At 40.9% G+C, this 23,810-nt stretch overlaps 1 pseudogene; it reads right to left on the reverse strand.

The window, feature by feature from the left end:
- Nucleotides 1-17,298, reverse strand: part of LOC122728864 — a 34,150-nt pseudogene extending 16,852 nt beyond the window's left edge.
- Between the last annotated feature and the right edge of the window lie 6,512 nt (nucleotides 17,299-23,810).

Here is a 23,810-nt window from a genome sequence, read left to right on the forward strand (position 1 = left end):
GAACTTGCTATTTGACAAAAACTGAAAAGCAGTCTGGCAGAAACTAGTTATAGACCAATATCTCTTATAGTGTACCAAAATCAGTTCTAAAAAGATACATGAATTAGACATAAAGAATAGAACTATAAACAAATTCGAAATACAAGGAAGAAATTACCTTTCAGATCTATGGATGGGGAAGAGTTCCTACCAAACAAGTGATACAGAGGGTTATAAAAAAGAAAATGGACAATTTTGATTACATAATATTTAAAGGTTGTTGCACAAATAAAACATTGCAGCTAAAATTAGAAAGAAGACAGATAACTGAGAAAAAAATTTTTGTAGTAGTATGACAGGGGTGTCATTTCCAAGATAAATAAGGAATAAGATAAATAAAATTTATGAGAATCATTCCCCAATTGAAAATGGCCAAAGGATATGAAAGGCACTTTCATTTTTTTTTTTTTTACAGAGCATTGAGGGTTAAGTGACTTCCCCAGGGTCACATAGCTAGTAAGTGTCTAATGTCTAAGGCCAAATTTGAACTCAGGTCCTCCTGAATCCAGGGCCGGTGCTCCATCCACTGTGCCACCTAGCTGCCCCATTTTGAGGGTTTATTTACAAGTTTGCTGAAGCTATTGATCACATCAATGGATATTTTTGTTGAAGCTCTAGAATTTTTTAAGTGTATCATCCAATCATCAGAAAATAGGAATAGTTTTTATAACCTATTTACCTATTTTTATGCTTTATCCACTGCACCACCTAGCTGCCCTCAGAAAGGCACTTTTCAAAGGAAGAAATCCATATTAACAATAGTCATAAAAATGTTCCAAAACACTAATAATTCGAGAAATGCAAATTAAAGAATTTCTGAAGTTCTGTCTTGCTTTCATCAGATTGACAAAGTTGAAAAAGAAAATGATAAATATTACAGGGACTGCAGGAAAATAGGCAATAATATGCCTTGTTGTAAGAACTCTGAATTGATGTAGTCAATTATGAAAAAACATAGAATTATGCCCCCAAATTTATTCAACTATATATAACTTTTGACCCAGCAAAACCTACCAGAACTATACTCCAAAAAGATCATTGAAAAGGCAAGAGAACCTATATGTACAAAAATATATGAATTCTTCCTGTAGTTGCAAATAACTGGAAACTGTGGGAGTACTCTCTCATCACTTAGGGAACAGCTGAACAAATTATGGCATATGAAAATAATGGAATACTCTTGTGCTCTAAGAAATTGAGAGTTTCGGAGAAACATAGAAAGACTTACCTGAACTGATAAGTAAAATAGGAAGAACCAGGAGAGAGATTTTATAGAATAACAACATTTCAAAGACAAACAACTTTGAAAAACTTGAAAAATCCAATCATTGCAATGAACAACTGCAATTCCAGAGGACCAGTGATGAAACATACCACTATTCAACTCCTGATAGAAAAGTAATGGAGATTGAGACTGAGAGATATATATTTTGGGACATGGCCAATGAAGGAATTAGTTTTGCTTGACTATACAAATGTGTTACAAGAGTTCTTTTTACCTTTTTATCCAAAGAGAGGCAGAGAGACCAATGATTTTTGTTAACTGGAAAAAAATTAAGTTAATTAAAAAAAAAAAAAACCAACTACCTGGCATATAGGAGGTTACTTAGTAAATGTTTGCTTATTCATTGATTTATCTGTAATTGCACTGATATGAGTTCTTCTTCCACTTATGAATTTGTCAATCTACCCATGCTTTCTTATCCTGGGAGACTTGACCATATCCTTTCCTTAATTCTTCCCTAGTAGGTTCGCCTAGTGCTCTTAGGGCCTAAGGTAGCTAGGTAGTACAGTAGATAGAACACTGGACTTGTCATCAGGAAGACCTGAGTTTAAATTTACCCTTAGACACTTACTAACCCTAGGCAAGTCACTTAACCTCAGCTAAGGTTCCTCAACTGTAAAATGGGAATTATAATAGCACCTGGGGGCAGCTAGGTGGCACAGTGGATAAAGCACCGGCCCTGGATTCAGGAGGACCTGAGTTCAAATCTGGCCTCAGACACTTGACAATTACTAGCTGTGTGACCCTGGGCAAGTCACTTAACCCTCATTGCCCCATAAAAAAAATAATAATAATACCTACATTCCAGAATTCATGTGAGGATCAAATGAGATAATATTTGTATAAAGTGCTTGGCACAGTGTCTGGTATATATTAGGCAGTTAATTAATGCTTGTTTCCTTCCTTCAAAATATTGATATAGAAAGGGTACAATAGGGCACATGGCTGTCCATTGATTATCTTTTATTCTCACTTCATGACCAGTCCACTTTCTTTTCAAGTCACATATCTCATTGATGTTATATTGCATCCCTCTTTTGGTGTATTAGTAATATGATTCCACTCTCTTGTATTAGCCATACATCTCCCTATTGCCTTTTGAGGGACCCACAACTATCATTCTTTGGAGACTATGGTATTCCATGACCAACAGCCATATAGTATCACCAGAAGAATATTGGTATTAAAAAGATGGACCATTTTTTCAGGAAGCAGCTTAAGGTCATTAAAAGTACTATATTGTTCTCCTCCTCTTAGTCAATTCTGGGCCCAGGTCATGATTCATCTCTATTGTTTGTTCAGGATATACATACATACATACATATAACTATAAATGACTATATATAAAACTATATGTGTGTGTGTGTGTATATATGTATACACACACACACTCACACACACAGAGTAATGTACCAGTTTAATAGGTTTTTTTTATCCAACTGCACATCATGTTCTGGAAAAAAGATAACCTTCATGGTTTTGTTTCGACTGTGAAAGCAGGGAAGCCAAAGTTTTTTGAGTTATCATAGATCTCATTTACGAGGTTCTTCAGTATTCTGAGTCTTGCAACAATCAGCAAAATGCGATCTGCAAACAAGAGGACCTGAAGGATTTACTTCATCATCTGAAGGGAATCCTTTTAAAAAATTCATACTGTGCATTATACAACCCTCAGACAGAAGACAGTGACACCCACCTTGGATGAGAGTATACTTCCCTGTTTTATGCCATGCTTGATATTAACCATGTGAAAGGCATCAAATAAATCTATTCCAGGTGTTGCATCTCCCAGGGTATCTTATATGATCTAAAAAATGTATATGTGAGACATCTTGTTGATGGAGAGCCTGCATACTCTATAGAGTTCAATACTTTTGAAGATCCGTTGATTAGACTGGTGTAGTTGTTCCTCTTGGCAGTTATGAAATGCTATGGAAGAAAAAAACCCATCAGCCTTCCAATAAAGAACCTTTTTGCACTTGAATAAGTTGGTCTTTGGATGACAGACACCCAGGGCATTTTCGAGCTTGTAATTAACACCTTTCTGCGTGTACATATATTCTTATGTATAAAAAAGGATAGTGCTAGCTTGGTATGACCTGTCAGAATGTACACTCTGGTAGCAGCCTTCAGGAACCAGGTCACTTTGCCACCACAATGAAGCGTTGGAGTTGTTGTCGTTTTGTTGTTCATCCTTCCTTTTCAAAGAAGCCCAATGATATTTCTGGTGGTCTTGACTTGCACTTGATTTGGATTTAAATGAGGGAGAGTTGCACAAAATTGTCAGCCTCACACTCTCTTACAGAGTCATCGCAGGGCTTTAGTCAAGGATTTTGTTGTATGTTAATAAATCACATTTATATACTGTAAAGGTTTGCAACCCTATGAGAAAGGTAGTACCAGTGTTATCATTCCATTAAAGATGAGGAAACAGAAGAAACAAGTAACAACTCTTAGAAGTTGTTACTTACCCATAGCCACACAGTTACTAAGTGTCTGAGGGAGAACTTGAAAGCAGGTCTTCTGACTCAATGTCCACTAGTCAATCAACAAACATTTATTAAGCACCTGCTATATTCCAGGCATATACTTTATGCTCCAATCCCATGATGTCATACTCAAATAGAAAGTGGCCACATATTAACTTAGAAAACCATAACGACCACTAACCTATGTTGTATTGTATTTTTATTTGTTTTATTAAACATTTCCCAATTATAATTTAATCTGGTTCAGTGACTCTAGGTGATTTTGCTGGAGGGCTGTGAGTTTGACAACTCTGTTCTATGTTGTGCTTTCTCCCATAAAAGGTATATCCATATGTACACATGTCTATATTGTTACCTGTATAGACATAGCCATGTACTGTAATCCTTCCTCGGTACATTGTTAATAATGTTGTTGTTCAGTCATGTCTGACTCTCTGTCATCCCATTTGGGGTTTTCTTGGCAAAGACACTGAAGTGGTTTGCCATTTCCTTCTCCAGCTCATTTTACAGATGAGGAAACTGAGGGAAACAGGGTTAAGTGACTTGCCCAAAGTCACACAGCCAGTAAGTATCTGGTGCTGGATTTTAATTCAGGAAGATAAGTCTTCCTGACTCTAGACCTGATACTCTATCCACCATGCCACCTAGCTGCCCCAATAATTATTAATAATAACTGGCATTTATAAAGCACTATATGAAACATACTTTATAGAAATAAAGTATGAAGAACATACTTTAAAAAAGTCTTCCATTTGATTCTCACAACAATTCCATGAGGTAGGTAGGAAAAGTAATACTATAATGATAGCTACCACTTATAGAGCACCCCTATTTGTCTCAATTTCTCATCTGTAAAATAGAGAAACATTAGAAAAGGAAATGAAAAACCACTCCAGTAACTTCACCAAGAAAATCCCATGGACTATGTTTTTGGGGTCATGAAGACTTGGACACAATTGAACAACTCAACGACAAAAATAGTACTTTAAGGTTTGCAAAGTGCTTTAAAAATATTCTTATTTTATCACGACAACAACCCTGGGAGGGAGATGCTTTTATCCCCGTTTTATAAATGAGGAAACTAGAGTAAACAGGGGTTAAAGTGACTTTCCTAGGGTCATATAACTATGAAGTGCTGACTTCAGGTCTAGTACTCTATCCACTGGGTCACCTAGCTGCCTATAGTAAAATTTCCTCGCATTTCACAGAAGAAAACTTAGGCTCAGGGAAATGAAATGATTTGCCCAAGATCATGTGGTTAGTAAGTAGCAAAGCAATTACTCAAACTCAGGTCTTCCAGTGCCATTTTTTTTGGGTGGGGCAATGAAGGTTAAGTGACTTGCCCAGGGTCACACAGCTAGTGTCAAGTGTCTGAGGCCGAATTTGAACTCAGGTCTTCCTGAATCCAGGGCTGGCCCTTTACTCACTGTGCCACCTAGCTGCCCCCTTCCAATGGCATTTCAAATGTTTCTTCCATTTTACCATTTTCCATCTCAATTTTCTTTATTCTATTCATCACTCCACTTTTTGAAGTTGGACTGGTCCCCTCACCCCAGTTAGTGGGTGGATCAGTATATCAGACACAGATATATTATACATGACAGTAAACACAGATCAAGAGTTTAACATTCTTTTTTTTTTTTCAGAGCAATGGGGGTTAAGTGATTTGCCCAGGGTCACACAGCTAGCAAGTGTCAAGTGTCTGAGGCCAGATTTGAACTCAGGTCTTCCTGAATCCAGGGTAGGTCCTTTATCTACTGTGCCACCTAGCTGCCCCAGATCAAGAATGTATCTACAAGGAAAATGACAAAAAATTAAGATGGGTGAGTGAAAGTTGAGACCAGAAATTCCAGAGCAATAGATTGATTTTTCCCAAAGATGATGGATCAGTGTAATTCTCACTTTTCCCACATGCTGTTGTAGTTACACTCTTGAGAAGGGCACTCAGTTAGGTTTCTTCTTGTTTCCTGGTAATTCTTTTGCTGTCCATTCATTCTTCTAGCAGGAAGATGAGGAGTTAAAAACTTGTATTGCTCCAGGAATCAGCTCCCATGTGACTAACGGTGTGACTGCTGAATGTCTACCTCCTGGAAAAGGACTGATCTTGTTGACAATCTGAACACTAGACTAATCATCAAACAAAGTACCAAAAAGGAATGTCAGAAAACAAACTTCCTGGTCTCTGAAGAGTTGGCTTCTGTCCTTGCCAGAAGTGGCATTAGAAACATATAGGCGGGGGCAGCTAGGTGGTGCAGTGGATAAAGCACTGGCCCTGGATTCAGGAGTTCCTGAGTTCAAATCCGGCCTCACACACTTGACACTTACTAGCTGTGTGACCCTGGGCAAGTCACTTAACCCCCATTGACCCAAAAAAAATTAATTAAAAAAAAAAGAAACATATAGGCCCCTTCACTCTTTTAGGGGAGAACCTAAAACTCAGGGGACCCCCTCAGGTACTACTTAAAATGGAAGTACATTGAACCTGCTTTATGCAGGGTTGATATGAAGCACATTTGAAAGTTCCCTCCTCCTCCCTGCTCCCTACCCCAACCTCTCCCAAAAAAGTCTTACTCTAACCAATCTTCCATGGTTTCTAAAAGGCCATCATTTATCACTCCTTTGGGAATTAAGGCTTCAACCTTTTTTGATTATTCAAATGTAAATGCTCCCTGAGAATAGTAACATATTAAACTATGATTGACCACTCCGATAGATTAGTAGGACTTAGACCTGAAAGGGACATTACAGACTATCATAGGCCTATAAGTTGATAGATTTAGGGGCAGCTAGGTGGCGCAGTGGATAAAGCACCGGCCCTGGAGTCAGGAGCACCTGAGTTCAAATTCAGCCTCAGACACTTAACACTTATTAGCTGTGTGACCCTGGGCAAGTCACTTAACCCCAATTGCCTCACTAAATAAAAAAAAAAATAGATAGATTTAGAGATGGAAGGGACCTTAGAGGCCATCTTGTTCAACCCTCTTTTTCACAGATAAGGAAATTGAGGCCCACAGAGATACAATGGATAGAAAACTGGACTTGGAGTTAAGAAGATCTGAGTTCAAACCTAGACTTAAACACTTACTAGCAATGTGACCCTGGGCAAGTTGCCTAACCTCTTTCTGACTTATTTTCCATTGCCGTATAATTAAGATAATAAATAGTAGTACCTAACTCTCAGGATTATTATGAGAATAAAATGATAAAATATTTGTAAAGGACTTTGCAAGACATTTTTAAGGACCACCCTTTCGGGGAGGAGACCAATGGCATGAGCTACGCACGCCAGTCTGCCTGCTTCGCACGTCAGACTGCCTGCTAGCACTCCACTTCCGGGGTGTGAGCTTAAAAGGCAAGGAGAGAACGGAAGTGGGAGTTTTTTTTTCCTGCTCTGCTGGTCTCCTGACTGCGCTGCACACCTGATGCTGATGAGAGTTCGAGTGGGCCCGGCTCACGGTTAGCAGCAGCACGCGCTTGACACGGTCTCTCTCTCCCCAAAGGTGGCCTTCGGCTTTTGGTGAGTTTTATATGGAATATAGACTAAGCTTAGACTTAAGATGATTTGTATTGTGTTTCTACTTTCCTATCCTTCTAATCAACATCACCTTGTGACTACCATACAATAAAAGCTCTAACTAGAAAACCAGAAGCTTCTTCCATTTACTAGTATGGGAGATAAATTAAGGGAAAGGTTAAAGAGGGGAGATTAATGATCTAATATCCAATTTTAAATCTCACAGTATATATATACCATCATCATCATCATTTTCTAATAGGTAATAACAGAGCTGGGAGTAACCTGACTCCAAAACCAGTGTACCCTCTAAAGCATTATGCTGCCTTTTCTCAGCTCAGATATCTTTCTTGGAACAGCTAGTCACTCAGCACAACTCTGATTTAATGGGAAATGGTAAAGATAAATCGTGATGGGTGTGTTGGGGCAGAGAGGAAGTTGGGAAAAAATCAAGGACAATAAAATGTTGTCCAGGGAAGGCCAATTTGGCATAATTCTGTAGCAGAAGGTCCTGGGCATCTAGAGGAACATATGTACACAGGGTGCCTTGGGAAAAAAAAGATAATATGAGACACTGTTGGTGAAGCTATGAATTGGTCTGTCTATTCTAGAAAACAATTTGGAACTATTCTGGCATTTAATAAATGCTTTTTCATTCATAAAAAAATAAAACTTGTACACATATTTAGATCTTGTGGTAACAATAGTACAAAATAATACAAAATTTAAAGATAGAGGGAAAGGTCCCACAAGTACCAAAATATTTATAGCAACATGTTTTTTTCAGCAGTGAAGAACTAGAGGAAGAAGATAAACAGTGTATGCAAAGGAATATTATTGTGCCATGAGAAATGACAAATATGATAGTATTTTATTTTATTTTTCCCAATTATACATAAAGATAGTTTTCAACATTCATTTTTGTAAGATTTTGAGTTCCAAATTTTTTCCCCACTGTCCCTTCCCTCCCTTCTCCTGAATCCAGTAAGCAATCTGATATAAGTTATACGTTACAATCATGATAAATATATTTCTGCATTAGTCATGTTGGGAGAGAAGAATCAGAACAAAAGGAAAAAAAGCACAAGAAAGAAGAAACAACAACAAAAGTGAAAGTAGTATGCCTCAATCTGCATTCAGATTTGCTAGTTCTTTTTCTGGAAGTAGAGAGCATTTTTCCATCATGAATCTTTTGGCATTGTCTTGGACCATTGTATTGCTGAGAAGAACTAAATCTATCACAGTTGATCATCACACTGTGTAAAATGTTCTCTTGGTTCTGCTCATTTCACTCAGCATCAATTCATGTAAGTCTATCCAGGTTTTTCTGAAATCTTCCAGCTCATCATTTCTTACAGCACAATAGTATTCTATTACATTCATATACCACAACTTGTTTAGCCATGCCCCAATTGGTGGATATCCCCTCAGTGTTCAATTCTTTGCCACCACAAAAAGAACAGCTATAAATATTTTAATATATGTGGGTCCTTTTTCCTTTTTTATGATTGATTTCTTTGGGATATAGACCTAGTAGAGGTTGGGCTGGATCAAAGGGTATGCAGTTTATAGCCTTTTGGACATGGTTCCAAATTTTTCTCCAGAATGGTTAGATCAGTTCACAACACCAACAGTGCATTAGTGTTCCAATTTTCCCACATTTTCTCCAACAATCATCATTTTCCTTTTTTGTCATATTAGTCAAATGGATAGGTAAGGTGGTACCTCAGAGTAGTTTTAATTTTCATTTCTCTAATCAGTAATAATCAATTGTGACTTCAGAAGAATGATAGTAAAGAATGTCTGTCTCTGCTTGGCCTAGAGATTGGTGAGGTATAGATACAGAATTAAGTATACATTTTTAGACTTGGTCAGTGTGTTGATTTGTTTTGCTTAACTGGACTCATTTGCTACAAAGGAGAGATTCTCAATAGTCATCAGAAAGTGACAGCGATGTTTAAAAAAAATCAACAAAGCATTTTTCAGTCTGAGCTGTTGGCACAGGCCTCTAAACTCTGCTGCCAGGGGAGGTTGAAACTGGCTGATAGTTTGAACTCAGGAGTTTTGAACTGCCTTAGGCTAAGCCCACTGGGTCTCTGCACTAAATTTGGCTAATTTTGATACCAAGATGGTGACCCCGTGAGAATAGGGGTTTAGGGAGATGTTCCACTTGGCTGCCTAAAGAGTGGCAAACAGGACCAGAAATAAATTTTGAGTAGTTCTGCCTTCTCTCATTTATCAATTATAAACATCCCATTCACACCAAGTAGCAGTTCCTTCTCTTATTTGATTCTTCTCTTTTTCCTACTTTACATTTTTAAAAACCACTCACATACATTCACACCATTTTTGTTGTCCTTAGCCTTCTTCACCAGCCGCAGATTATTGTGAGCCTTAACTCTCCCGACTCTATTCTTAGAGAACCATACCATACTTTCACAGTCATGTTTTGTTGCCTACCCTTACATTCCACTTCTGCTTCTGTCTTTAAAAAAAATCTGAGTTGGTCAGATCATAGAATTGAGAGAGATGATTGGGGGCAGCTAGGTGGTGTAGTGGATAAAGCACTGGCCCTGGATTCAGGAGGACCTGAGTTCGAATCTGACCTCAGACACTTGACACTTACTAGCTGTGTGACCCTGGGCAAGTCACTTAACCCTCATTGCCCCACAAAACAAAATAAAAAATGCAACTGAGAGATATGATTACTAATAACTAATCATTTGGGGAAATCCAGAGTTTCCCCCTTTTACTAAACTCTTAATCTTAAAAAGTTCATTCTCTTGAAAGACAAGGTTTATAATGAGATTTGACTAACTTTCTTGTTCAGACTCCACCCTGGTAGCCATTGTATTCTGTTCAAGCTTGGGGGGTGGGTGGGTGGGACATAAATTCTCTGCAGAGATTGCCCAAGTCTGGGAGTGGTCTAGCTATAGAGATAGTATCTCTATCCAAGGGTGACATGATATCACTCTCAGTGCCTCATTGTAATATTCACTCTCTTATTAATTGTTAACCAATGAGGGAATCAGGATTGATTCCCACCCTGGAGAATACCTACTCTTATAGGGGCATATAAACTGTAAGCCCAGCACCATGATTGTCTTTGGTCTAAGAGAGATGGCCAAATGACCAGCCTTTTATTAATAAATGTGCTGGCCGTATTAATAAATAATTAAATTACCCCAAAACTATGTCTCTTGAACCTTTATAATTGTGACAGAATCATAGATTTAGGGCTAGAAGAAAAGCCTTAGTGGTCATTTAGTCAAACACCCTCAATTTACACATGAAGAACCTGAGGCCTAAAGAGGGCCTGGTACACAGTTGTAAATGACACAGCTGGTTTCCATAGACGATTTCCCCTTTTTCTGTACTTCAGAATTGTGTCCTAAGAATTTTATTTTGAGATCTTGCTATCACTTCTGGAATGACTTTCCTTATAAAATTCTATATAATCTTTCATTTATTATATACAAATGTATAATATATATGTTTATGATCTATACATATACACTATCTATATCTATATCTAATCTCCTTCCTCCAACCTAGAACCATTGTCTTCTTTTCTGGAAACTTCTTTGTTTTTTGTTGTTGTTGTTGTTGTTGTTATTGTTATTTTGGTGAGGCAATTGGGGTTAAGTGATTTGCCCAGGGTCACACAGCTAGTAAGTGTTAAGTGTCTGAGGCCGAATTTGAACTCAGGTCCTCCTGAATCCAGGGCCAGTGCTCTATCCACTGTGCCACCTAGCTGCCCCTTTTCTGGACACTTCTATTCTCCATTCTGGACATTTCTACATCCCTTTCTTGCTTTTCCTGTTTAATTTGCTACTAATCAGTTCCATATTCCTGTCTATGATATCAAAAGTAAGAATCTGATCTGATAAACCTTGAATGAAATCCTACTTTCTCCGCATAAAACTCATGGTTCTCATCTGTCTTTGGCACTTAAGACCTAGATGTATCCTTTGCCCCAAACCCATCTTCCTTTGTTCCTGTTTCTTCATGTCCCTGCCCCTGTGCTTCTCATTTCAGGATTTTGGCCTACCTTTGTGAAACTTAGAATGAAGAATAACTAGAGCCTATTGCTACAAAAAGCCTCCTCTAAGGCCCAAAACTTCTAGAATGGAACGAGATATGTCTCTTAGACCCTTTGTGCCTCAGTTTCCTAATTAAAAATTAGAAGGTTGACCTAAATGATTTCTAAGGTCCTTCCAGATCTGTGTTTATTATATTATGATGCCTACACCTCTTGCCTAAGACTTCATCTATAGTAATATTTTCTGGATTCATTGTAATAATATCATTTTTGCCTATGGGAATCACCAGGAGTGAGCAGTAGACATCTGGTATGACAAGTCTTGGGAGGTTCTTTCTTATATTTTCAGGAGATATCAGATCTCAATAGTGTTTGATAGAGTAGAAGCTGGTACTACTCACACTTTCTAGGAACTATCAAGCTTGTTGTTTTGCATTTTCTTTTGGCATTCAATTTGGTTATAAAGTCTAGTGCTCATATTATTAATAAGACCTTTCCTTTTTCCAGGAGGCAAACGCTCTGGTATCATACATTGTCAGACATGTTCCTTCAAGGCTAGCTCAGGCACTTTCTGTATAAAGTCCTCCTCAATCCCAACCCCCATCCCCGATAGCCCTAAATTACAGGTCACAGGATTACAGATATAAAGTGAAGAATCATCTCTTCCATATCCTTTAATTTACACATGAGGAAGCTGAAGCTCTTGTTGGTTGGGTCACTTGCCCAAGATCCCACAGGTAATAATCAACAGAGGTAGAATTTGAACACAGGTCTTGTAATTCCTCTCTTCTCAAATCTGTGTTTATCACCTAGACCTGTTTAATACACTTATCATATTATAGTTTGCATCACTGTATAATCCTCTTAATTAGAGGAGAAATTCCTTGAAGGGAGGGAGGATATGTAGTTTCATCTTTGTATCTCTTGATACAAATTTGTAATCAAATTTAAGTAGGAAGTAAGAAGGAAAGGGAATGTGAGGGGTATGGGCTTGAGATCAAAGCAGGTTTGGAAGGGGATATAAGGGCAGTAGATTAGATAATGAGAAATGAATAAAATCATTGTTGCATATGTATCTATAGATAGAAATGTATCTATCTACCTATAGATATATCTATAAATCTCTATCTGTCTGTCTGTCTGCAATGACTATGTTATACGTTAGAACTTCCCTTCTTCACAGGGGAGCAGGACAACAGAGTCACACAACAACCAGCCACTTAGAAGGATTGCTGAGGCTCAGAGCTGCTTGACATACTAGGGATACTTTGTGAGTGAACTCTAGCCGAATTTTTGGGAAATGCCTATAAGCTGCCAGAAACCAACTGGCTCAAGGGCAACCTTGAGCAGCAGCTGCAGACTCCAGACCTTGCTCAGGACTTTCTAAACATTCTGGCTTATTGTGTCTACAAATGTTCCCCTCCCCTTAATTCTGCTCCCTGCTCGAAAGCCTCTAGAAACTATATTATCGCACCCTTTTCCCACTCCCCTTTCAGTAGCTGACAACTCTCTCTCCCTCTCTCCTTCCTTGCAGAATCTCTTCTCCTCTGCAATACTTTTCTCAGACAATAAATACTTTATAATCTGTGATTAGACTCTTTCATGTTAGGGTCCTTCTTTTGGGGCTTGGAGTCTTCTTTTAGCTATCTAACTAACTAACCATACACATATATTTCAAGTAGTCTCCTCTATCAGATTGTAAGTTCCTTGAGGATAAGAAGTATTTTTTTTTACATTTCTGGCTATCTGTACCACTTAGCATAGTGCCTGGAATATAGTTAGCACTTCAAAATGCTTATTGACTGAGTGAATGATTGGAGGAAATTGGAGGTAGTCCAGGTGATTAAAGAGGACGAAGTGTATGTGTGTGTCGGTGTATAGGTATTTCTGAGTGTGAGACAGAGACAGAGAGAAAGAAAGTGACAGACACACACACACACACACACATACACACACACACAGACACAGACACAGACAGACAATAATAAACAGATACAGAGAGAGCAAGAGGCAGAGAAAGGGAAAACAAATAGTCAAGAGGATACAGTTGCCCGGAGAAGATCTTGGCAATGTAGCAATGACCTGTGCCAGTGAGGCCCAGGGAATAGCCATACCATTGAGCAGCTGGTACAGGATAGAGATGGAGGAGATTGCCATCAAGAAGAGGGGTAGGTGGGGCAGCTAGGTGGCACAGTGGATAAAGTGCCAGCCCTGGATTCAGGTGGACCTGAGTTCAAATCCGACCTCAGAAACTTGACACTTACTAGCTGTATGAACCTGGGTAAGTCACTTAACCCTCATTGCCCCCCACCAAAAAAGAAAAAGGTAGGGACTATGAGGTGAATTAGCATCACCACCACAAAGCATGTAATAAGTACCATACATTTTAGGTCCTGTATAAAGCAAGTGAATAGACATTACCAATTTCCTGAGTTAAGAGCATTGAGAAAAAATGAAATTTGGGCTTGATTCCTAGAAGCTTCTCTGAACAAGGGAGAAACGAGTAGAAACTTTCTGGTATCAGACCCCTGTCTAAAGCTATACTTACTGAACTCCATTCTGGTGTACAGACTGTCAAGACACAAATACCAATTCCTCCCCCCCTCAAAAAAACCCCCCAAACTCAGACCTCGGCTTGTGACTTCTTCTTTCAGTTTCTCCCACAGTGCCTGCTGGTCTAGGAAAATGACTCATTAATAAATTTAGCATTAGGGGTCTGACACATTCAGAAACCTTCTTTAAAAAGACCTCCACCATGCCCCAACTACTATTCTCTTTTCTAATAATATCCCTCTGCCTAGTCTCTTCAAAAACGTGTTGTACACATGGGAGAAGTATGCCAGGAACATTTCTTACCAGTTCAGAGATGTAGGAACTGAGCTAAATCACTTGCCTTTGAGAGGATCATTTGAACACAGATTTGCAATTGAAAGGGGATTTACAGGTCATCTAATCCAACCCCAGCATTTCAATCAAAAGGAAGCTCAGGTACAGAGGGGGTAAGTGGCTGGTTCATGGTTACATAGGTAGCAAGTGTGAGAAGTAGGATTTGAACTCAGGTCTTTGATTGGTAAATCCAGTACAAATGTACTGTACCACTTCCCTCTACTTCCCCACCTTGGATATATTTGATACATTGAATGAGAGATGACTCTAGTGTTCTCATTCTCATTCTTCATCTCATTGTTGCTATCATCAAAAAGGAGTGAGATGTCCATAGAGCAGTCTCTTCTCTAAAGGACCAACCAAGTTCATTAGTTGATCCAACAAACTCCAAAACCCAGTAGCACAGTGGCCAGAGGTCTGGGCTTGGGTTTAGAAACACTTCGGTTCCAATCCAACTTCAGACACTTTCTAGCTGTGTGACATTGGGCTTAACCTCTGTCTACCTAGCTTTCTTCAATTGTAAAATGAGGATCATAATAGTACCCACCTCCCAGAATTTTTGTGAGGAACAAATGAAATAATATTTATAAAGTTTAGTATAATGATTTCCAGATAGTAGACACTTAATAGGGGCAGCTGGGTGGCTCAGGGGATAGAGCACTGGCCCTGGAATCAGAAAGACTGGAGTTCAAATTCAGCCTCAGACACTTACTAGCTGTGTGACCCTGGGCAAGTCCCTTAAACTTTGTTTGCCTATTCTTTGTTTGCCTTAATCTACTAGAAAACGAAATGGCCAACCATTCCACTATTTTTGCCAAGAAAATCCTGTGGATAGTATAGTCCATGGGGTCACAATGAATTGGACTTGTCTGAACAAAACAATAACAATCACTTAATAAATACTTGTATCCTTCCTCCCTTCCTTCCTTCCTTCCTCCCTCCCTCCCTCCCTCCCTCTCTCCCTCCCTCCCTCTCTCCCTCCCTCCCTCTCTCCCTTTCTCCCTTCCTTCCTTCCTTCCTTCCTTCCTTCCTTCCTTCCTTCCTTCCTTCCTTCCTTCCTTCCTTCCTTCCTTCCTTCCTTCCTTCCTTCTTCCCTCCCTTCCTCCCTCCCTCCCTCCCTTCCTCCCTTCCTCCCTTCCTCCCTTCCTCCCTTCCTCCCTTCCTCCCTCCCTTCCTTCCTTCCCTTCCTCCTTCCTTCCCTCCTTCCTTCCCTCCTTCCTTCCTCCCTCCCTTCCTTCTTTCCTTCCCTCCTTCCTCTTTTCCTTCCTTCAACAGAACTTTCATGAAATACTGAATATCTGATAGCAGAGCATAATATTATGTTCTGTTCTTTGCCCCTTAGACATGATATCTTTGTTTCTTCAGTTTGACCTGAGAGAAACACAGAAAGAAGGAATGCTGAAAATAAGGCTTATTCAAGTTAAGGTGATGCTCCAAAGTCCCCAGAATAAAGACAGGTGGAAGAGTTTCAGTATGGAACTCATCCTTCCTTTCCCATCAATATTACCTTTCTTGTGTTCTTCACACATGGGACAATCTGTTTCCCATTTCGGCATCTTTGGACTGATGCTGTATCTGACTGAGATGAATGAACTCTCCTCTCTTCTCCACTTAGAATCCCTGGTTTGCTCCCAAACTCAGATTATGTGCTCCTTGCAAGCAAGGACTGTCTTTTGCCTCTTTTGGTATCTTGTGGTATCTGCAGCCCTTAGCACAATGCCTAGGCACATTGTAGGCATTGAATAACTGTTTACTGATTGATTCCTACTTGAAGCCATTCCTGATCTTCTCTCACCTCACCCCATGTCTAGTGCCTTCTCCCCAAAAATTTACTTTGCATTTCTTTTGTATATACTAAATTGTGTATTTTGTCTCTTTGCTAGAATGTAAGTTCCTTGAGGGCAGGGATTGTTCAATTTTTGTCTTTATATTCTTAGCAACTAGCAGAGTGCCTGGCACATAGTAGGTAATTAACAAGTGCTTGCTGATTTCTTGATTGATTTTTTCCATAGACCCTTTTCTCTAGGCGTCCAGGCTATGCTTCTGCTTCTAGACTATATCTGGAGATCCCATAGCCTTTCCCAACCTCTCCCAGGCTTTCATAACACTTTCCAACCTTTTCTGTTTTCTCTTGAATCATTTGTTCAGGACCCCACCTTGACATTAGTTCTTTTCTTCTTAGGGATAGAAACTTCAGAGATGTCAAATCCACAGGAATGGACTGAGTGTCTACTCATGTATCTGGGAGGAACTTTGTTAGAGAGGGCAGTTAGATGGCACAGTAGACAGAGGGCCAGGTCTGGAATCAGGGAAACTCATCTTCCTAAGTTCAAATCTGACCTCTGACACAGTAACTGAGTGACCCTGAGTGAGTCACTTAACTCTATTTGCCTCAGTTTCCTCATCTGTAAAATGAGCTGGAGAAGAAAATGGCAAATCATTAAAGAAAACCCCCAAATGGGGTCACAAAGAGTCAGATATGGTTGAAATGACTGAAAATGGGGAATCTCTATGGGAGTGAGGTCCAGACTCTGAAGGATGCCCTCTCTTCTGAAACCATCCTGTAAACTGCAGAAGGGAGGAGAGATGAGAAGAGGAGAGGAGAAGAACAGAGAGGAGAGGAGAAGGCAGGGAAAAGGAGAGGAAAGGAAAGGAAAAGGGAGGAGAGAGAGGGAGGGGAGACAGGAGGAGAAGAAAAGAAAGGCATGTGAGGAGAGAGAGAAAAGGAGAGAAGGGGAGGTTAGGTGAGGGGGAAAGAGAGGAGAAGAAAGGAAAGATGTTTAAAGATGTTTTTTAAAGTGATTCTTTTCTTGAGGGATCTGAAAGCCCAAATTCAGTGGTCCTCTGTAATAGAAAGAAGTTGAGAAGAGAAAGGAATAGAAGGGGGCAGGAGAGAATGAGCCCTCTGCCCAGGCTCCAGCCTGGAAGCATCTGCTGTCATCAGTGAAGTCAGGGTTATGATGTACAGTGCGATGACCTCCAAGGACTCTGGCAACTGACGTAAAGCCTCCATCTTGCTTTCCTGCCTTTTCTTGGAGCCCATCGGTGCCTTTGGGGGCATGGATGGTATCTAAATGAACACTATCAAAATCTGTTTCTGCCTCAGAACCTCTGTTCAGGCTACTTCCCCAAGCTTGGAGTGTGGAACCAATGTTCAACAAGAATGGCCGTTTGGGAACAAGAGCATCCGGCAACTTACTTGGTTCTTTCCCAGTCTTATCATTCTGGTTACTTATTGGATTCATTACAAATGCAGCTCATGTTTGGAGTTACAGGATTAGGGCAGAAAGCATTTGGGAAAGATCCCAAGTCGTTCCCACAACCAAAAGAGCAGCAGCAGCTTGGGGTGCCAGGTCAGCCACCATAAAGTTTCCCTCCGGGGCTATAGGAGGAGGCTCCATTCCCCAGGAGATGGATGGCCTAATCCCTAAGAAAGCTGAAGCCAAGAGGGGCCTCTTTACTCTACTGAAGCTGCAGCGAGGTGGCGATTCCCTTCCCTTACTACAGCTACCATGGCAGCATCAGACCCCAAGTCTGTGCTGGGAAATTCCACACCCAAATTTGGCACCTGCTCCTGGTAGCAGAAGAGGTTGTGCTGCCCAGTCCCAGGGAGTGGGCAGGAACACAGGCAGGAGGAATTAGGCAGCAGATTGATAGGGGCAGCAACCCAGATTCTGCCAATGAATGTCTGCTTACTTTATTGCTGGCATCTTAGGGTTAAGGAAATAGCTTCTCTTTTCTTTCTTCTGTTAGCAATAAATCCCTGAACCACAGGGCTGCCTTCACTTGGCAGGTTGGTATTCAGATGATTTCTGATGGCCTGTGTGCCAACCTCAAGCAAACTTGAACGCTGCCAACTTAGCTTGTACAGAGAATCCCTTCACTGGAGAAGGAAAATGCCATTCCAAACCCCAGGGATCACAGGATCATTTTATACTTTGAGCCAGAGGGGTTCTTCGAGGCTGCCTAGTTGAGCCCCTTCATTTGATAGATGTAGTGCTGAGAAACACCTTCTCTCCCATGCAAGTGACCAGGTGGGTCCCCAGAGCAGACACCCCCAGCTTCACGAAATCACAGTTCACATGCACTCATCCAGGTGTTAACTTTTAATAGTCAGCCAATGAAATAACATAGTAAACAAACTAGCAATAAAATATTTTGCCCATAAACCTAATACATGTCCCTCCACAGATGCACACATACACAGTGGGGAGGGTGGACACACAGAGGGAACATGCATGGAGAGACACACACATACATGAAGGCAGACACACACATAAGTGAAGGCAGGCTGTTTGCATGCAGAGGCACACATGGTGGGAAATGGGTGTCCAGGACACAAATAAAAAGGGGGTAACTCATCCCCCTAACACTATAGAGCAGCTGGTGTCTTCTAGCAACTCCTCTGAGTTGTTCCTGGCTCTTCTCCTTTGGTCTTTGCTGGACACATAGTCTGAGCCAGACACTTGCTGGGGACTGCTCTGCAAATTGCTGTTTTGTTGGACATGTTGCCTTCATCAGATGCTGTCAGGCATAGGTCTACTGGTTACATGGCTTCAGCTGAACTCCTTGGCTATGGTTCTCTCTCTTTCTCATGAGAAGAGTGTCATAGACTTTTTTGTTTTGTTTTGTTTGTTTTGTTTTTTTGTGGGGCAATGGGGGTTAAGTGACTTGCCCAGGATCACACAGCTAGTAAGTGTCAAATGTCTGAGGTCGGATTTGAACCCGGGTGCTCCTGAATCCAAAGCCGGTGCTTTATCCATCTAGCTGCCCCGAGTGCCATAGACTTTTACTTCAAAAGGTTTATGTGTGTGAGTGTGTGACTGTGTGTGTGTGAGTGTGTGTGTGTGTGTGTGTGTTTAGGTCAACAGCCAAGATTTTTTCACCCGTAGGGCTAGAAAAGGAGCAGTAGGGAGGAAGAGGATAGGAATCATCTTTCTCTTGTTTTTAAGGAATGCCCTTTCTGGTTTTTTTCGTTTTTTGTTTTTGGTTTTGCAGAGCAACGAGAGTTAAGTAACTTGCCCAGGGTCACACAGCTAGTAAGTATCAAATGTCTGAGGCTGGATTTGAACTCAGGTCCTCCTGAAGCCAGGGCCAGTGCTTTATCCACTGCACCACCTAGTTGGCCCCTGCCTTTCTGTTTCTTTACCGAGTCTTGGTTAGAAGCTGTTTCACCTCCAGCAGAAAACTATTTGTCCCAGGTGATCAGTTCGTTAGGACACATTGCAGTGTACCACCAGATACCTAATTCTTTCAGGCTTAATATTTCTTTGGACCAAACATTCTGGTTCAGGGGGTTGGGTTTGTCTTTTGGAGACTCCATTGTTGCTTTAGTAAGCATTCCATATTCCTCCTGGTTTTAATCCCTGAAGGTTATACTGTGCCTTATTATTACCTATCTATGGGCTTTTAACCCAACAACTACCAGAAAGTTCTGGGTTTCAGGGTTCCCTAGTTTTCTCAATTCCAAATCTCTACTCCTTTTCTCATGTAGATAAGTGGGTGGGGGAAAGGCAGAGACAAAGCTGAGACTACAATAAAGATCATTTATCTTTTCAACCTCCCTATCTCTGTCTGACTTTTCACCTAAGCTCCAATAGGACTTTTGTTTATTTTTTAAGTGAGGCAATTGGGGTTAAGTGACTTGCCCAGGGTCACACAGCTAGTAAGTGTTAAGTGTCTGAGGCCGGATTTGAACTCAGGTCCTCCTGACTCCAGGGCCGGTGCTCTCTCCACTGCGCCACCTAGCTGCCCCTCCAATAGGACTTTTAGCTCATCTTTGTGCAGATGAGGAAACTGAGGCCCAGAGAAGTTAAATCAGTTGCCATAAAGTGTACAATTTGTAAGTGTCAGAACTGGGATTTGAACCCAGGTCCTCTGATGCCATATCCAACCCTCTCTCCACTGTGCTTTACTGGGTAAAGGCCTTAAGCCAAGCATATAGCTAGGATACACAGCAGTAAGCTGAGCTGGGAAGAAATAGATGGGCAGGGCACGGCTATTCCAAAAAAGGTTAGTCTATCATCAGAAATTTGAGACAAAAAAGAAAAATTTTGTTGATGAACCACATCAGTTCTGAGATAGATCTATAATAATGTTCCAGAGGATTGCTCTGAAATATCATTGATTATGCCAGTCTCTAGAATGGTAAATGAATTTCTCCCTTAATTAGAGCTTGGAAGGAACTGGTAGGCACTTTCTTTGACTGCAGTTTTACTCTGGCCATACGGAATGTATGTGTTTCCAAAAGAGGGATTTGGGGAGGAGGGGGTGGTTTGGAGAGAATTCGCTGCTGCCACAAATACAACTTGATGGGCCCATTTGCTCAGGGAAGTGTCCTAAAAGCTTATCATCAGTCCTCCCCATTCAGGGCATGTGCGAGTCACATGCTGGGCTTGGGAAGCTGTTCCTCCTCCCTGCTGTGGTAAAACCTAATTAGGGACACCAGACTGCATGGCCAGGCTTTGGTAAACCAGGACTGGTTTCAGTATCACAGATGTGACTGGAAATCACATGAGGGGGACAAACGACTTCCAGAGTGTTTCCTTGGTCAGAGAAGGAGGAAGCCAGAGGGGGAAGGCATCAGAGGTGGTTAAGCTTTAGGGTGAAGTGTCTGCTATTGCCTGTCACAGGGTGAAGCCTCTAAAGGAAATGACATTTTCAAGAGCATCTATGGGGCAGCTAGGTGGTGCAGTGGATAGGGCACTGGCCCTGGATTCAGGTGGACCTGAGTTCACATCCAACCTCAGATACTTGACACTTACTAGCTGTGTGACCCTGGGTGCCCTCATTGCCCTGCCAAAAAACAAAACAAAACAAAACAAAAAATACACCTAAAATAGAAGGATACATGCAGAGTTAAATAACGGTCTAGAACAAAATCTATTAAAGAGCATCTACTATGTGTCAGTCATGGGGATACACATTTTTCAAATATTGTCTCATTTGATCCTTACAACCTGGAAGAAAGGAGCTCTCATCTCCATCTTATAATTGAAGAAACTGAGGCAAATAGTGGTAAATGACTTGCTCAGAGTCACACAGCTAGTGTTTAAAGCTGGGTTTGAACTCAGGACTTCCTGATTTTAGATCTAGGCACTCTGTCCACTGTACCACCAGCTCCCTCAGTCATTTAGGTAGCAAGTAGCAGGATTCGAACCTAACTTCTCTAACTCGAAATCTAGCACTTGCTGCTCAGGGCGCCGCATTGCTTCCCTCAACAAGTCCGACCCACTCATTTTATGAATAAGGAAATTGAGGCCTGCACAGGCTAATTGGTGACTTGCCCAAGGTCACACTTTTAGTAAGTCGTTAAGATGGTATATGAGCAGGTCCTTCGGCTCCAAATCCAGGGTTCTTTCTTCTATGTCACATGACTGCCCTCTGCCCATGCTGAGTTCTCCTATTTAGTCCTAATGACGGTGATGGAGGATCTGCATGAGCCATGACACTGATCCTGGATCCAGCATATGGTTAGAGATCTCTGCTCGCCCATCCCTGCTAATGGAAGAGCAGGCCAGATTTGACTGGAAGGACAAAGGAAAGGGGAAGAGACAATGTGCTTGGCACTGGGAGCAGTACTGCTCTTGAGAGGCATTGTGAAAATGAACATTTCCTTGTCCCTTCCAAACTCCGAACTAGAGAAGGTATCCCGAATGTCTCAGGGCAGTTTTAAGCCTTAGTAGCAGCAGAAAACTGCCCCAAGAGTTTTGGGACACTCTGTATAGGTCGTTTTCAGGAACTGGGAAGGGCGACGGCTAGGTATCAATCATTTGATATCCATTCCTGCTAGTGTTAGGAGGTGGGCAGCATTCCCAGGTGCTCTGTGCATCACCTGCAGAGATACCTAGGCAATCATCCTCCTTCCATCTGCTGTCCTTCAGGCAGCCTCCAAACAGAATCATCAGCCAGAAGTCTTCCCAGGGATGCCTCTATCCACATTATATTCCACCCTTCCTGTAGCGACCTTCTCACCTTCGCCCCTTTGCCCTCCCTCCAAAAAAAAAAAAAATCTGCCCCCTTTAAATGAAAGTGAACCAAATAGGTGGGGTAGTTAACCTTGAGATAGGGGATGAGAGACACTGGATCTGCTAATGATTCCTGGGTCAAATAATTGCCAGGATGTTACATTGGATGAATCCTTCCCACAAATAAAAGGATAATATGTCTGGAACTCCCCAGGACCATCTCTAAGCTCTCTCAATGCTCCCAGGCTTCAGTGAAGTCACATATGTATTTGTGACTGGCTGGGAACATTGTCTACTAGCATTTGGGGAGGGGTGTAGGGAATGAGAGTGAAAAACTGAAAGGAGATAATTTTAATTGTTCATGTGGGTTTTGTCTTGTTTTCAATATATCCCCCCTCTCCAAATACACAGACACAGACAGACAGACACACGCATGTGCGTGCATGCGTGTATACACACACACACACACACACACACACACATCCCTGAAGTGAATATGAGATAGTTCAACAAACTAGAGTGCTGGGGGTGTCAAGGAGACATAAATTAAAATCTCATCACTGATGAATGACCCCTTCCCAAACCTTAGGCAGCTCCCTAGGGTTAATGTACTACTAAATCATACACTGGTTGCAACCTATATTAATAGAGAGAGTTCCCCACACTCAGGCTCCTTTGAGTGTTTATGTTCACCCATAAATACACACACATAATCTCAGAGTTATGATGTTATGGTTTTGTTTTGTTTTTGAGCTCGAGGTTACCTTAAAAGTAATTTATTTCCTCATTTTGTGGATGAGGAAACTGAAGTCCTGAGTGGTTGTGACTTGCTCAGTGTTACAGATAATAAAGTGCAGAGCCAGATTTGAACTCAAGTCCTTTGTCTCTAAATCTCCTCCCAACCCTGAATGAGATTCCTCCATGATCTTACCCTTTAACAAACTAAACAAGCAATTCATACAGTTCTTTAGTGATGGAGAACTCACTACCTTCCAAAGCAGCCTATTCCATTTTGGAATAATGCTAATTGTTAATTAATGTTAATTGTATATAATTGTAATTAGCTAATAGCTAATTATAATAATTGTCACCTAATGTCATAATTGTAATTGTAGTAATGCTAATTGCAATTTTCCTTATGAGAAGCCTCAGTTACAATATCCAACCATTGCTCCTTGTTCAGCCCTCTACAGGAAGACAGAACAAGTCTAATCATTCTTCCATTGGACATTCTTTCAAATACTTTACACACTTGAAGAGGCTGTCGTGTCCCCCTGAGTGTTCTTTGCTCAGTGCTAAGCATCCCCAGTCCTCATACAGCATGAGCTCGAGGCACTTCCTTATCTTGTTTGGCTTCCTCTGAATAAATTCCAGCTGATGGATGTCTTTTCTAAGAGGTGATGCTTAGAACTGAAAACAGTAATCAAAATGTGTGTGATCAGGGCAAGAATAGGGAAAATATCAATGTTGGATATGCTTTGCTTCTATTAATGTAATCTAGCAAGACAGATTAATCTAGTAGATCTAGCCAGTCTTGGGGTCAGGGTGACTTGGGTTCAAGTCCTTTGATATATTGGCTATGTGACCC

Source organism: Dromiciops gliroides, chromosome 5, assembly GCF_019393635.1.
Source record: "Dromiciops gliroides isolate mDroGli1 chromosome 5, mDroGli1.pri, whole genome shotgun sequence".
NCBI classification, from domain to species: Eukaryota; Metazoa; Chordata; class Mammalia; order Microbiotheria; family Microbiotheriidae; genus Dromiciops; species Dromiciops gliroides.